At 41.7% G+C, this 13943-nt stretch overlaps 2 long non-coding RNA genes across 2 annotated transcripts in view; one reads left to right on the top strand and one right to left on the bottom strand.

Moving 5' to 3' along the window:
* The window catches only part of LOC311594778, a 35879-nt gene extending 34278 nt beyond the window's left edge, over positions 1-1601 (top strand). The window contains exon 6 of the long non-coding RNA XR_014778212.1: positions 1411-1601. This is a non-coding gene — a long non-coding RNA (uncharacterized lncRNA). The remainder of the gene's footprint in view (positions 1-1410) is intronic.
* The window catches only part of LOC311594777, an 81824-nt gene that overhangs the window by 5559 nt on the left and 62322 nt on the right, over positions 1-13943 (bottom strand). The window lies entirely within an intron of this gene.

Raw genomic sequence — 13943 nt, 5'->3', positions numbered from 1 at the left:
TCAATCGCCACCCAGAGCAATCTAGCCCAAATTGCTGGCTCTGGAATTGTCATCAAAATAAATAGTAGTTGCTAAGCACCACATTTGGGCAGTTCATTATTCCATTTCCCATCCTTCCTGAATTGGACAGTACAGACCAGCTCAACGGATTCAGAGGACAGTAGTCTAGTCACCTCTAAATTTTAACTGATCCATACCATCTTACCATTTTGGACTTTCTAGCTAAGCCATCCCCCTCCTAACCCCCCTGTACAAATTGTAACTGATTTGTTGCTGATAATTGGTAAGAAAGAAGTGTGTTACCCTATTTGCCCTGTGTCCTAGTTTGCTTCTCTGTTGCTGTGATAAAACATTGACCAAAACACCTTGGGGAGGAAAGGATTTATTTGGCTTCCATGTCACAATCGCAGTCCATTATAGTGGGAACTCAAAGCAAGAACCTGGAGGTAGAAATTGAAACAGGGACCATGAAGAAAGGCTTCTTTCTGGCTTGCTAGGCTGGACATTCTATTTTAATCATTAGTGAAGAAAGTTACTTGCCTACAGGCAATCTGATAGACAACTATTTAGTTAAAGTCCCTTCTTCCTTGATGACTTTAGTTCGTGTCAAGTTCACAGAAACAATAACAAACAAACAAACAACCAGCACAGCCAATAAGTCCTTATGATTGGTCGGCTGACAAATCAGATCCTTCCCTGATACTAGATACTGTTGCCCAGCTCATAACAGCTGGAATGGATGCAGCCATTTGTTTTTCACTCTAGAATGAAAATCCTGAGCCCTCTCACACCCTAGCCCTGCAAGTAACTCCCTAGGACTGTTTGTGGGGGGGGGGGGAGGGGGTAAATCACATTTCTTTCTTTTTATTTATTTATCTATTCACTTTACATCACTATCGAAGCCCCCTCCCTCCTCCTCCCAGTCCCACCCTCCCATGATCTTCCCCTTCCCCCAACCCCTTCTCAGAATAAAAGGAGCCCATGCGTTAGTTGACTTTGTTGGTCTTGTAATGAAGTTCTTGTCGCCTCTGGGTCCTTGTATCCTTCTCCCAGCTCTTGGGAAAGTTTGCATTTCTATTATCCTTGATGAATAATGAGTTAAGCAGCATTTAAAAGGAAACTATAGTGCTTCTCAGAGATTTGCTTCATAAATCTCTAAAATAAAATGTTGTAAAGCATGTCTCCACTTATTAGGCTAAAGAGTGCTTTTCTTTAAGAAACCCATTCTTAGGGGAAAGCAGTGGAATATATTTTGGCAAATGCATGCTCAGAAAAAAATACCCTGTAATAAAAGCATTTTGATTTATCATTTCACCAAATCCTTCCAGGTGTAAGAGTTTCCAGTTCCTTGGAAACTCCTTATACTTTTTATTTATTTATTTATTGGTTGTTATTTTATTTTATCTGTAGAACTGCTTTGCCTGGTGTCAGCAGAAGTGAGAAGAGGGCATTGGGTCCCCTGGAATCTGATTGTGGGGCTCTGAATGGTTGTGAGCTGCCATTGTGTGCTGAGAACTGAACCCAGGTCTTCTGCAAGAGCAGCCAGTGCTCCTAACTGCTGCGCCATCTCTCCAGCCCCTAACTGACACTTTTATCTTTCCTGAGTAGCTATTCCTTATAAACAAAGCTTGCAACATCACTGCTAGAATTGTGTAGCTAGAAATAAACACTTGATGGTTGTGATACAAAATATGTCTCTTTGATGTTTAGAGAAAAGCAATTTTTTTTGTTTTTCATGCATTTTGAGCATATTAAAGCCTGAAAATATTATTTGAAGTAAGAAGAAACATAAAACAAAGACATAATTGTGTGAAAATAGAAAAGGCTGTATGTAATTTTAGAGGTACATGCTGCTATGGTAGATAAAAATCACTGTTCTAAAACTAAAAGAAAGTATAATGCATGTGCTTAATCTGGGTTTCCTCTTAGAGAAGTCAAATGTGCCGTTGTACTCCAGTAATGCTCAGGCATGGTTTTCCACTCAAGTAGTGTTCTTTAACACCTAGCACTGAAAAGACAGCTTTCACAAATCCCTGCAGGGCCAAGTCTGAGACCAAGTGAAAATGGCTGAGCATCACTTAAAAGAATTTTGAGCCAGCGTAATTCTGAGTAAGCAGAAAATTGTTGAAACCCACATTTTAAAGCTTGTGGGCTGTGGCTCTTCTCACACCGGTTACGCAATCTGTCTGCAATAAACTACACAGGTGTTTACTTTCTGGTTTGTAAGGGACAGTGCCAAGCAAGATGTCCATTCCACTCTGCATAGCTCTTGCCAAGCCTGACTCTCTCTTATTACTCACACCTGGAGGGATTTGGTGACATGATAAATCAAAATGCTTTTATTACAGGGTATTTTTTTCTGAGCATGCATTTGCCAAAATATATTCCACTGCTTCCCCTAAGAATGGGTTTCTTGTGTAAAGAAAAGCACTCTTTAGCCTAATAAGTAGAGACATGCTTTATTTTAGAGACCTATGAAGCAAATCTCTGAGAAGCACTGTAGTTTCCTTTTAAACGTTGCTTAACTCATTATTCATCAAGATGCCTGTCTATGAAATGGCTTAAGCAGACATCATGGACCTGGCAAGAAAATGTGGTCCAAAGTGGGGGAGGGGAGGGCGAAGGAACACATGTGCCGGTATTTTGCACAAGGATGACTAGAAGAATGTGATTCTGTTGCCAAGAATGGAAGATGTCAAGGCAGGGAGATGATGACTTCCATTCTGATCCTATTAAGATGATTTGGCGAACATGGAAGCCTAGCGATTGGAAATTCATGCCTAAGGCTTGTTATAGTAGTCCTGTTTTAGCCTTATGCAGATGATGATGAAAGCCAGGCCAGTGGGTGGGAAACAATGAGGAGGGAGGAAAGACTAGCGAGGTCAGAATTTCTTCCCACAGTCAAGGAGCCTTCAGAAAGCTGGGAAGCCAGCTTGGTAGAAGCCAGATGGAGACTCAGGAAACAAGATGAGACCCTGAGGTAAACCACACCAAGGCTTTAGACGGGGTCACTGAGCACGGAACCTGGGGCCCTCTAGTAAGTATGATGCCCTTATGATAAGGACCTAAGGGAAAGGTTACAGCAGCGGAAGTAATTGAAGGAGTGAAGACTTAGCAATTCTGTGATGAGGAGAATTGAAGATATAAGGCTGGAGAGATGGCTCAGAGGTTAAGAGTACTCACTGCCTGCTCTTCCAAAGGTCCTGAGTTCGATTCCCAGCAACCACATGGTAGCTCACAACCATCTATAATGTGATCTAATGCCCTCTTCTGTTGTGCAGGCACACATGCAAGCACAACATTGTATACTCTTTAAATAAATAAATCTTTAAGTAAAGAAAGAAAACATAGATAGATGACTTAAGAACAGCCAAATGGAGTAAATAGTCACACTCTTAGGAGGTAAGAGAAGAGCGTGAGCTTCTTCAGGCAAAGAGAGTGATGAGAGATGCAGTCAGAAGAAGCTGATGAGGTTCCTCTGGGAGGATGAAGGGACTGAGGCCAGGGGTCTGGTTGCCACTGATAAGAGACATTGCTACAGCCTCTCAGGCAGTAGTCCAAGAATAGCTACCAAACTTTCAAGTACACACACCCTTCATCCCAGCAGCTTTAAAGGTATGATTCTGTCTCACAGCAAAACTCATGGAAGTGTACAGCAAAAGTCACCATAACATTCATTGTACTAGCAAAAAAAAAAAAAAAAAAAAAAAAGCATAAATGCCCTTCAGTAAATGAGTGGTTAAATAAATTATGCTAGACCTCATCAACAGAAGCCGAACCTGCCATAGAAGTTTTAGAAATGATGAGCAAACCATATAGGCACTGAAACAGGATGAAGCTAAAAATATCTTTGCACTATATTGTAAATGCTACAGTTTGGATATGGAACACTGCACCCACCCACCCACCCCACCCCCTTGTGAAAGGTTTGATTCCCAGCCTGTGACATTATTAGGAGATAGGAGACACTTGATGAGGTGTACCCTAATAATGGAGGTCACTTAAGTCACTGTGCTCTGCCAGCCTCTGTGTTCTCCCTTGCCACAAGCAATGCCTCACCCTGAACAATGAGCTAGCCAAACATGGACTAACACCTCTGAAACCATGAAGCAAAACAAGCCAGCCCTCCTTATCTGAACAGTGACAGAAAGCTGATTGTGGTGGTTAGTGCAGGTATGGCCCCCATAGACTCATGTGTTTCAATGCTTGGACCATAGGGAGTAGCATTATGGGAGGTATGGCCTTGCTGAAGGAAGTGTGTCACTGTAGGGGCGGGACTTTGAGGTCTCAGATGCCCAAGCCGCTTTTCTTCCTGCCACCTGCTGACCAAGATGCAGAACTCTCAGCTCCATCTCCAGCACCATGTCTGCCTGAATTCTGTCATGGTTGCTTCCTCCCCCCACAAGATGATAATAGACTAAACCTCTGAACTGTAATCCAGCCCTAACCAAATGGTTTTCTCTGTAAGAGTCATGGTGTCTCCTCATAGTAGTAGAAACCCTAGCTAAAATACTGATGACTACAGTGAGTTCCATTGGGCCAGGCCACATGTATATTATCCTATTTTGTTATACCAAACTCAAGCATAAAGATTGATCTATAGATAGCATGTGTTCAGTGAATACTTGTTGAATGAAATATAATGTTGACCTTTAAAATCAAGAGCCTAGCATGGTGGCACATGTCTTTAATGCCAGCGCTTAGAAGGTGGAGGCAGGTAGAGCTCTGTGAGTTCAAGGCTAGCCTGGTCTACATAATAAGCTCCAGGACAGTTAGGACTACATAGAGACTTTGTCTCAAGGGGAAAAAAAACTTTAAAATCAAGTTGCAGAATGATAGATAGTTTATGATTGTGTTTATTATATGCACTTATAAAAACAAACACATTTATACTACACATGTTTAAAAAATCATTATGAGAGTAGAATTTAGTGGTAAACTAAAGAACATTTGCTTTTACTTGGTTAGTTATATATTATTCCATTTTAACAAGTATGAATTTTGTCTATAATTTCATGTCAGTGAAAGATACACAAATTGCTATAGATAAAAGAGGGATGCAGTTATGTGAGTTAGTTGTGGAAAGGGTAAAGCCTCCTCTCCCGGAAGCTAATACTCCTATAATAAAGGATGGAGAAGTTACAGGGAAAAATGGAAAAACCAAGCACGTGTCTAAAGAGAGCAAGAATCAGTGTCACCCATCAGAGTGAAGACAGCGAAGAGGGAACAAAACCCACTAAGCCTGAGAAGGTCCAGAATATGGGATTCGTCTCCCAGATAGAGAGACCATAAAAGCCATTTAATCAACCCCCTACTTTGTGCAAGATGTCGTCGAAAAGGATTAGTCAAAGAACAATCTGTGAGTGACTGACAGTGACAATTCAGGACAGCAGCTTCTAAAACTAAGTAGAAGCACTTTTACCTAGGTAAATACACACAGACTCACAGGTGTTTATAAGGCCCTGGTAAGGTTCAAAGCTAAAGTCTGAGAAGCTGGAACTTGTTAGTTAAGAAGGAAAAAAAAAATTTTTTTTTTTTGGAGCTTGGGAAAACAGCAACAACATGAGAGGCCAGCTGCGACACTGATGACCACAGTTTGGCCTTAAACTGACTGACTCAACTGAGCAACAGGCCACGGAGTTGCTTCACTTTCTTCCAAAGAATCATAGCTAGTCAGTGTTACAATTGAGCAACTGGATGGAGGTTTTGCTCCGGTTATATAAGCAGTGTACGCTACCCATAGGAAAACACGAAATAAAATGTCCACTGCACGGCATTCACAAGTGCCACGATATAAAGCCAGTTTAAGTGCGTATCAACAGATGGAACAATAAAGGAAATGTGACAAATACAGACACACACACACACACACACACACACACACACACACACACACACGATGGAGGTTGGGTTAGCTGTAAAGAAGGACACTATGCCATGTGCAGGAAAAGTGAGTGGCAAAGGAGATCCTCACCTGTAGTGGTTTGAATAAGAATGTCCTCTTATAGGCTCATATATTTGCACTGTTTGGGAATGATTAGGAGGTGTGGCCCAGTTGAAATAGGGATGTACTTGTTGGAGGATGTGTATTGAGAGTGGGTTAAGAGACCCAGCTTTCTCTCCCGCCCCAAGCTCCCCCACTCCCCACCCCCTGAATCCTCCTACCCCACCCCCACCCCCGAATCCCTCCACTCCCCACCCCCGAATCCCACCCCACCCCTACCCCCACCCTCCCACCTTCCACTCCCCACACACACTCCAACCCCCCAGCTGCCTGTGCATCAGTATGAAAAGCTCATAGGTACTTCTCCAGTCTGCCCAATTGGCAACACAGTTCCTGCCATAATGATAATGGACTAACCCTCTGAAACTGTAAGCAAGTGTGATGGCTGAAGAAACTCCATTTTATGATACGCATCCATCTTGGTACCCACTGGTTGCTTGTCTCTGACTTCAGTCCCCGGAAGATAAATTCCCAGTAACTCTGACTCAGTGATTCCCCCCAACCCTCAGTAAGAAATGTACACCCATGACTATCTACTTGTTATGACATGCCTGGCTGCTTTTTTGCTTCCGTAAGGGCTTATGTAGATAGCCAAAGATTGTTTTGAGTTGCCTTAATCTCTTTACTTGGCAGAATAGACTAGTGTTTGTATGCTTGCATAGGTACGGAAGGTCTTCCTGTGATTTTCTCCTTTAAAAATTCTTCCCCCAACCCTCCTTCTCAGAGCAACCTCAAATGTGACTCAGGGATTACTGTCCTGCTAACGGCTAACCAATAAGTTTATATGGTCTTTTTCCAAGGGTCACAAACTTCATAACATTTGGAGGGCCCAGCGAGATCCCTTGGTGACCAAAGGCTTAGGGACAGAAGTCTGCGATAGACTCCACAAAAAAACAATTCTAAAATGGATTTGATAGACCCAAGGGAGCCCGGACTACAGGGCTACCACAGATTAAAAGTCGCTGGTAGGAGATAGGCCTCAGAGAGAGCAAGTCCAAGGTGGACTTGACAGGCCCTGGAGAGCCCAGACTGCAACTGCCCCAAACTGCAAAATAAAAATGAGAATTGCTGGTCCGTGTGCTGCTCAAGCTTGGACCGATTAGCGAGCTGTTCTGTTCTGTTGTGAAGTCTGGAGATTTGGAAAGACAAAAAGTGAGCTCTGATGAGATCGCAGAGAGGACAGGCTACTGTCTCTGGTTTGGGTGTATGAGTGGAGGCGGCTGACTCGCCTGAGCTGGTCTGCCCCACCCCCACCCCCGCCCTCATGGCGTTGTTGTCCTCTGTGGTCTGTTGAATTTGTGTTTTCAAGCTTTGTTACACAGACGGGAATGGAACTGAGCAAAGCCAAACTCTCCCTGAGCTTCATGCTACATTTTCAGGATTTTTGAGAGGCACACTTCTCCCGGCTGCCTCTAAGATGGCTTCCCCATGGAGCTTGGTCCTAGCTCTTCTGTCCTTCTCATTGGCCCACTGAGGTCTGCTGTTTAAGCCCTGCAGGCGCATGAAATGCTCCTCTATGCCCTCCTGTTCGTAAACCTTTCCCTTGGTCTGCTTCTGAAGAATGTCTCCTTTTTCCTACTTGCTCTATCTCCCAGATGTCTTCTGTCTCTGGCCATGCATCCCCCACAATGGGCTAGAGTGATGCAGGCCCTCCAGTGGGTACCATAAGGCTCCTGTTCTACCAGCGGCTGCTTCCTGCGTTACAGCAGCTGGTATACACCTTTTTTTTTTTTTTTTTTATCTTTAAGCCTTCTTTGTACTCTGCTTGCTCTGGTCTCCCCATCTGATCACTACAGTTGGTTTTTGCAGAGATTGGGTGTCTTTTAGATATGGGTAACACTGTTATGTAAAAGCTGGCTCTGGAGTTAGTGTATGACCTTCCTCTTTTGACCCAAGCATGGTTGTTTAAAAATTTTCCTTCAAAATCTCTGTCCTAGGTCAGAAGGCCATCTGACTGACTCGAGGACACACACACAGGAAAGAGAGAGGGGGGTGGGGCAGGGAGAGGGAGAGAGAGAGAAGAGGGAAGAAAACAGATCAAGAAAGGACATTTTGTGCTTTAAAGCGACTAAAATATAAACTTTCTGTACCTTAAGATCTATAAAACAAAAATCCATAGAGGAAACAAAAACAACACGATGCCAACATTTCCTGAGTTCTATAGATGTCTGATTTTTATAGTTTTCTGCTTAATGGCCTCTAGGCTACAGACACTTATATTACTTTGCAACTCAATGATTTTATAAGAAAAAAATATACTTACTAAGCTCTTCAGGTTGTCTGCCTCCATCTGCAGATATAAATTCGTTGTAAAAATAAAATCCTCTGACTAAGATCTCTCAGTAATAACTTCAAATATGCCTGCTTAAAATAATCCAAACTGGACTTGTTAAAAATTTATATCCCTTCAAAAAATGAGATAAGCATTCAAGTCCCTCCTAGTTGTATGTAATTAGGCACCGATGGCATGAGGCCCCAGGCTTTTCTGGAAAAACTAGGGTATGTGACTAAAAACTAAGAATACGGATGGGGTCCACCTCTGCAACAATGGAAAAACTGTCACATAGATTAGGTAACGGCCCCAAATGTTGTCTAACACCCCTTAGGAAAACCATGTTACAACAAATGGGAAATTTATTTGTTGCTGTTATGCCTCACGTTATTTAATTCTTTAATCAAAAGGGATTTATATAAAATTATATAGCTAAATGTAATTATAGATGTCTAGCTTTCTGACTTCTTCCCCCTTTCTTGGATCTTGTTTACAAGAAAAAAAAAATGTTCCCTCATTCTAAGTCATAGATATTCAAAACTCTTAGTAAAATGTAAATAAACTTTCTTTCTCTTAGGATCTGTAAGACCATTGAGGGAGACAGAGGGGGAGGGGAGCTTATAAAATTACACCCCCCCAAAATGTTAGCCTAAAACTCATAACAAAATGATTAATAAATAAAAACTTATATTAATTTGCTACTGAATGCTTATATGCAACTTAAAATCAATTTTTTATCTCCCTTTTAAACTAAAGAGACACAACAACAGGTCTCCAAGACAATTTGGATTAGCATAGTTTTTATGTGATAATTTTTGTGCTATAATTTTAAATAAAATATGCTTAATAAATGAAATATTTGATATCAGGGTTATAAAGTCTAAGATCTACTCAGATTAACAATAACTGACTTAAAGATATATGCCTAGCCACTTTGTCTTTGCAAACTTTGTTAAGCTTAACATGGTTACAAACACAATGTTGAGCAACTTAAATAATTTGATCATTTATAAGGTAACTGAACATTAATATGCTCAACACTGTGCTTGTAACCATGCTAAGTTCAATGTAATTCATTTTCAAGGACAAGCTTTATTTAGCTTTCTGTATATGTTTTTAAAGTTAAGCCTAAAGCAAATAACTAAAAACAAAATTAATTTAAAATTAAATATACTTAATAAATTACATGCTGGCCCTCAGACTCCTCAGAGTTCTGCTGAATATGTCATTGAAATGTTTAATTTTAAAAAAAAGTTTTGCATAATAAGCAAAGCTGCTGGATCCTAGTGGCAGCCCTAAGATCTCCTCCAAAGAAAACAACAGGACAGAAATGACCCCACCTGGATTATAACTCTAACCACTGGGCAAAAGACTGTCTCATGCTATTTCTGGTACCAGAATCCTGCTCAAACTATGGACATAGTCACTAGAGAATTGACTGTCTCTCTTTCCCACACAAGGGAAGCCAGTCTCTCAAGTTCCTCATACACAAAAAGCAAGTCTCTCAGATCATCTGAGTCTCGCAGCTGAAGGCTAAGCTGCCCTGGGTGGCACTGAAAGACTTTACACTGTCCTATATGACTGCCTGTGGAAGACTGACAACCTCAGCCCCCAGGACCATAATGTAAGAGCCTAGAGTGACTGTCTAGGTAAAGTCTCTGCTGTTTTAATTGATACAAAGGCCATTTGGATTATACTTCCTGCTCAGATTTATTCTTCTTAGATCTCTAATGATATTGATAGCTAACTGTAGCAATAACTGCTCCTCGTAATCAACCACCTACGTGGTTGTCTCATGGTAAATAATTAGATTAAAAAATAAAATAAAATTAACCAAACTTATAAAGGTCTAGGAAAATGATTTAGGATGCAAGTTGTAAAGGTCTAAAATATAAAAGCTTAAGTTATAAGAGCTAAAAAAATAACGTTAATACATAAAATTCTGAACATGTGAAAGCCTAAATAAATTATGTGGGTCTGAAAAAATGATTTACGGTATATAAATATAAGTTATAAAAGTCTAAAATAATAATTCAAGATATATATAAAGCAACTAAAAATGTCTAGGATTTCTTTCCTTTTTGCTATTTTTATTAAGACTTCAAAAGTTCAGAGTTAAACCATGAGTTAAGATTTCTCTCCTAAACTCCTTAACTTTGCCTTCTGTTCCTAGACTATATTTGTCCCATCAGATTTCCAACCAACTAAGGACAACAAACTGCTCCAAGTACACCAGCCTCAGGTGGTCCTGCAAAACTAGCAAGCCCTGGACTTGTTAAATGCTAATGTAAACCAGACGTTTCTCACAAAATTTTCTACCAGCTTGAGCCCCAGTTTCAGGCCAGCATTCCAGACTCTACAAAGCTACCTGCACTTTGCTGGACCCCAGATTGTCCAACAGAGCAGAGAGAGCAAACGAGTTGTGTCCTGTCCCTTTCATCCTTTGACTGACATTCCAGCATTCCCAGGCCCCAACAACAGCATCCTGCCTCAGTTGAGAACCAGTTACAAAAGAGACTACATCCCTCCTTATTATTAACAAAAAGCTACAATGTTAGGTCCAAAAGAAACTAGTTTCCCTCTACCAAAGCAGCCATTTCCCTATCACTCTCATAGGGGACAAATGTCTATCTATGGTGACTATTGATAATACCAAAGCTCACTCTAGCCTGGAGACTCCTTCAGTATTGCAAATACATGTTCAAAGTCAGAGAACTGTACGAAGGGCTACTCAAGATGGGGGCTTGGTTCTGATTAAATGGCTTACTTTGTAGTTACCAAATTTTACCTGGGTAGAGTAAGTGTTTATTTTTCTCTGTCTTGCTCCTCTATGCATCCAAATATTCACTTATAATTGCTAATGTCAATCACCATAGATGTCAGGAGCCCTAAAATTAAATTTCTCCTTGAGCCAGTGGAGAATATAATGGTCTTAAATCCTTTCCATTACTTCTGGATGTTGCCATAGGCCCTCATAGTATATGGGGCTACACACAACTACACACACACACACACACACACACACACACACACACACACACGTTTTCAATACAATTAAGATATCAACCTTTAGCCCTACATATATGTGAACCAACGATTTGATTCATATGACCTAGAGCCAGTGAGGAGTGTGATGGCTAAAGAAACTCCATTTTATGCTAGGCATCCATCTGGCTACCCACTAGCCATTTGTCTGACTCTAGTAACATAGGTTCCCAGTTACCCTGACTCGGTGATCCCTACCCAGAAATGTACATCTACCAGTACCTACTTGTTCTGACATGGCTAACTGCTTTTTTTGCTTCTGTAGCTGACTTACAGAGTTACCCAAAGCTTGTTTTGGGCTGCCTTAACTGGCCAACCTTTACTTGGCAGAGTAGAGTAGCTTGTGCTTGCTTACATAGATACTGAAGGTCTTCTTGTGTGCACAGCAATCTCATATTTGACCCAGAGACTGTTCATCCTGCTAGAAACTAATCAATAAGTCTTTACATTGTAATTGGATTGAGTCTATGATCTTTTCACAAGGTCATAATCTCCACAGCACAAGCCCTTTGAGTATATCTAGCCAGAAGATCAGGCCTTCATGAAGAAGGTTGGTGATTAGAGCTAATGTCCTGGAAATCATCTCCGGAACAAATGCTTGACCACGCCACCAGCCTCAGGCCAGGAGCTTTGTGGGCATGTGTACGGTATCATGCGGTGTTCCTTGAGCCAGCTGGCTTTCTTGAGGGTGTTGCTGACATCCAGCCATGGTATAATGGAATGGACCAAGTAGAGGGTCCAATCACAGCATACTGTGGTGTCCACTATTCCAAGAAAAGATCAGAGGCACTGATTCAGTCATTTTAATAAAGGGTGACAGTGATGAGACGAAACATGAAGCCAGTGGTATGATTCCAGCGTGACCACTTTGTGTCTCAGTGATCCTGGCTTTAATGGTTTTTAAAGTGCTTTTCTTTTTATGGTATATCTTAATGATTCTGGCCCGTGTAGACCAGAGTTCACTTGTGTCCTACTTTGGCCATATATGGTACCCAAAGTTATGTAACAGCCTGTTTCATAGCTTCTTCACAGGGAGAAAAAAAAATCTATGAAAGATTTGGTATTTCCACAGAGCTCATAGCTAAAACTACAGAAACGCTGATTCCTCCGTGTGCCTCAGCATGCTGTATGTACACAAGCAAGTCCTCCTATTCTATACACTGCCATCACTTGGGAACTTCATGTACACTTCGTCCAAGTACACCATTTAGCTGCTTACCATCCCTAATCAGTTGTTCGGGATCTTGACAACTAACAAAAAGAAGTTGCATCATGGCTGACAATGGAAGGCAAACTGGAGGAACTGAAATTCAGCTTCACTAAAATATTGTAACCAGATGTCTTTTGAAGAGGCCTCCAGGCGACCTTGCACTGAGAGCAGCCACCCTGCTCTGGCCAGTAGTCATGGCTTCCTCCAAGACTGTGCTGCATGGCTTGTCTGCTCTTTCTCCATCTCATGTGACGCTCTGTTGTCCTAGGAAGCAGGCACCACAGAACCAGGGAAAGGCTGTAAAACAGAGTGGTGAGTCGAGGACAGGAGACATTTGCAAATTCTTTTCCTTTTGTGGTCTCATGTGCAGCGTTACTTCTTTTTTGGCCTGCAGCTCTGAGTCTGGCAGACTTTGAAGCTATAATTCATGGTTCCAATTTTGATTTGTTGCACAAACTGTCCACAGCCTTTCCTTGGGCACCTAAAATATAGCTCCAGGCACAAAGTGCCAGGCCCTCGGTTTAATTACTCCAGTGGGAAGGCTATGGGATAGCCCTTAGTGCATTGCTTTCTGAACCATCTGCTTCTGGCGTGGCCATAACAATGTACCGGTGGATTCAGTTTTTTCCTAGAACATTGGAGCTCAGATGCTGAATGGGGGCCCCAGGCTCATCTTGTCTCTCTTTTCATTTTGTAAAAGAGGAAAGTGAAGAGCAGACTGCTCAAGGCTGTGCCGATGGAGGAGCAGCCCTGAGATGCAAATGCCAGGCCTCTAGTACCCAGTTCCTGTGATGTGCATTAGACCCTTCATGGAAGAGTAATCACTTCTCATCTTAACCCCACATAGGAAGTCACTCTGAACCTCTTCTAGAGCCCAGCCAGATGACTCAAACATAGAAGTGCCCCCAGGCTGGTTTCTAATCGTTGTCTAGAAGAAATGATTTCTTAAATGTCCTTGGTGCAATGCATAATTACTCAAAGCATCTCTTCTCTTATGATATGAGGCATGGCAGATTCAACCCTGGACCTCTCCACTCATAAACAGAGAGGCCACACAAGCGGTTACCTTGTCTCTACTGGATTACTCAGAGGTGAAGCACTTCTTTCCCATATCAGCACTGGCCTCCTGCCATTGGTATTCTTATTTCCAACGAGATATTAATTTCAAAATGTTAATAGACACAGTCTTTTAAAAAAGTGTGATAGGCTGCAATCCTGAACATTTCTCCCTCCTAATTGATGTTGTAAAGTTAAAAGCACCAAAGATGATGGAAGAAAAGTGTAATAGAAATGACAGCTCTCTCTCTCTCTCTCTCTCTCTCTCTCTCTCTCTCTCTCTCTCTCTCTCTCTCTCTCTCTCTCTCTCTCTCTCCCCACTCTGTAACTCAGGTTGAATGGTGATGCTTACTTTA

Source organism: Acomys minous (assembly GCF_964271855.1).
Source record: "Acomys minous genome assembly, chromosome: 3".
Lineage (NCBI taxonomy): Eukaryota > Metazoa > Chordata > Mammalia > Rodentia > Muridae > Acomys > Acomys minous.
This window is presented reverse-complemented; position numbering and strand designations above follow the sequence as displayed.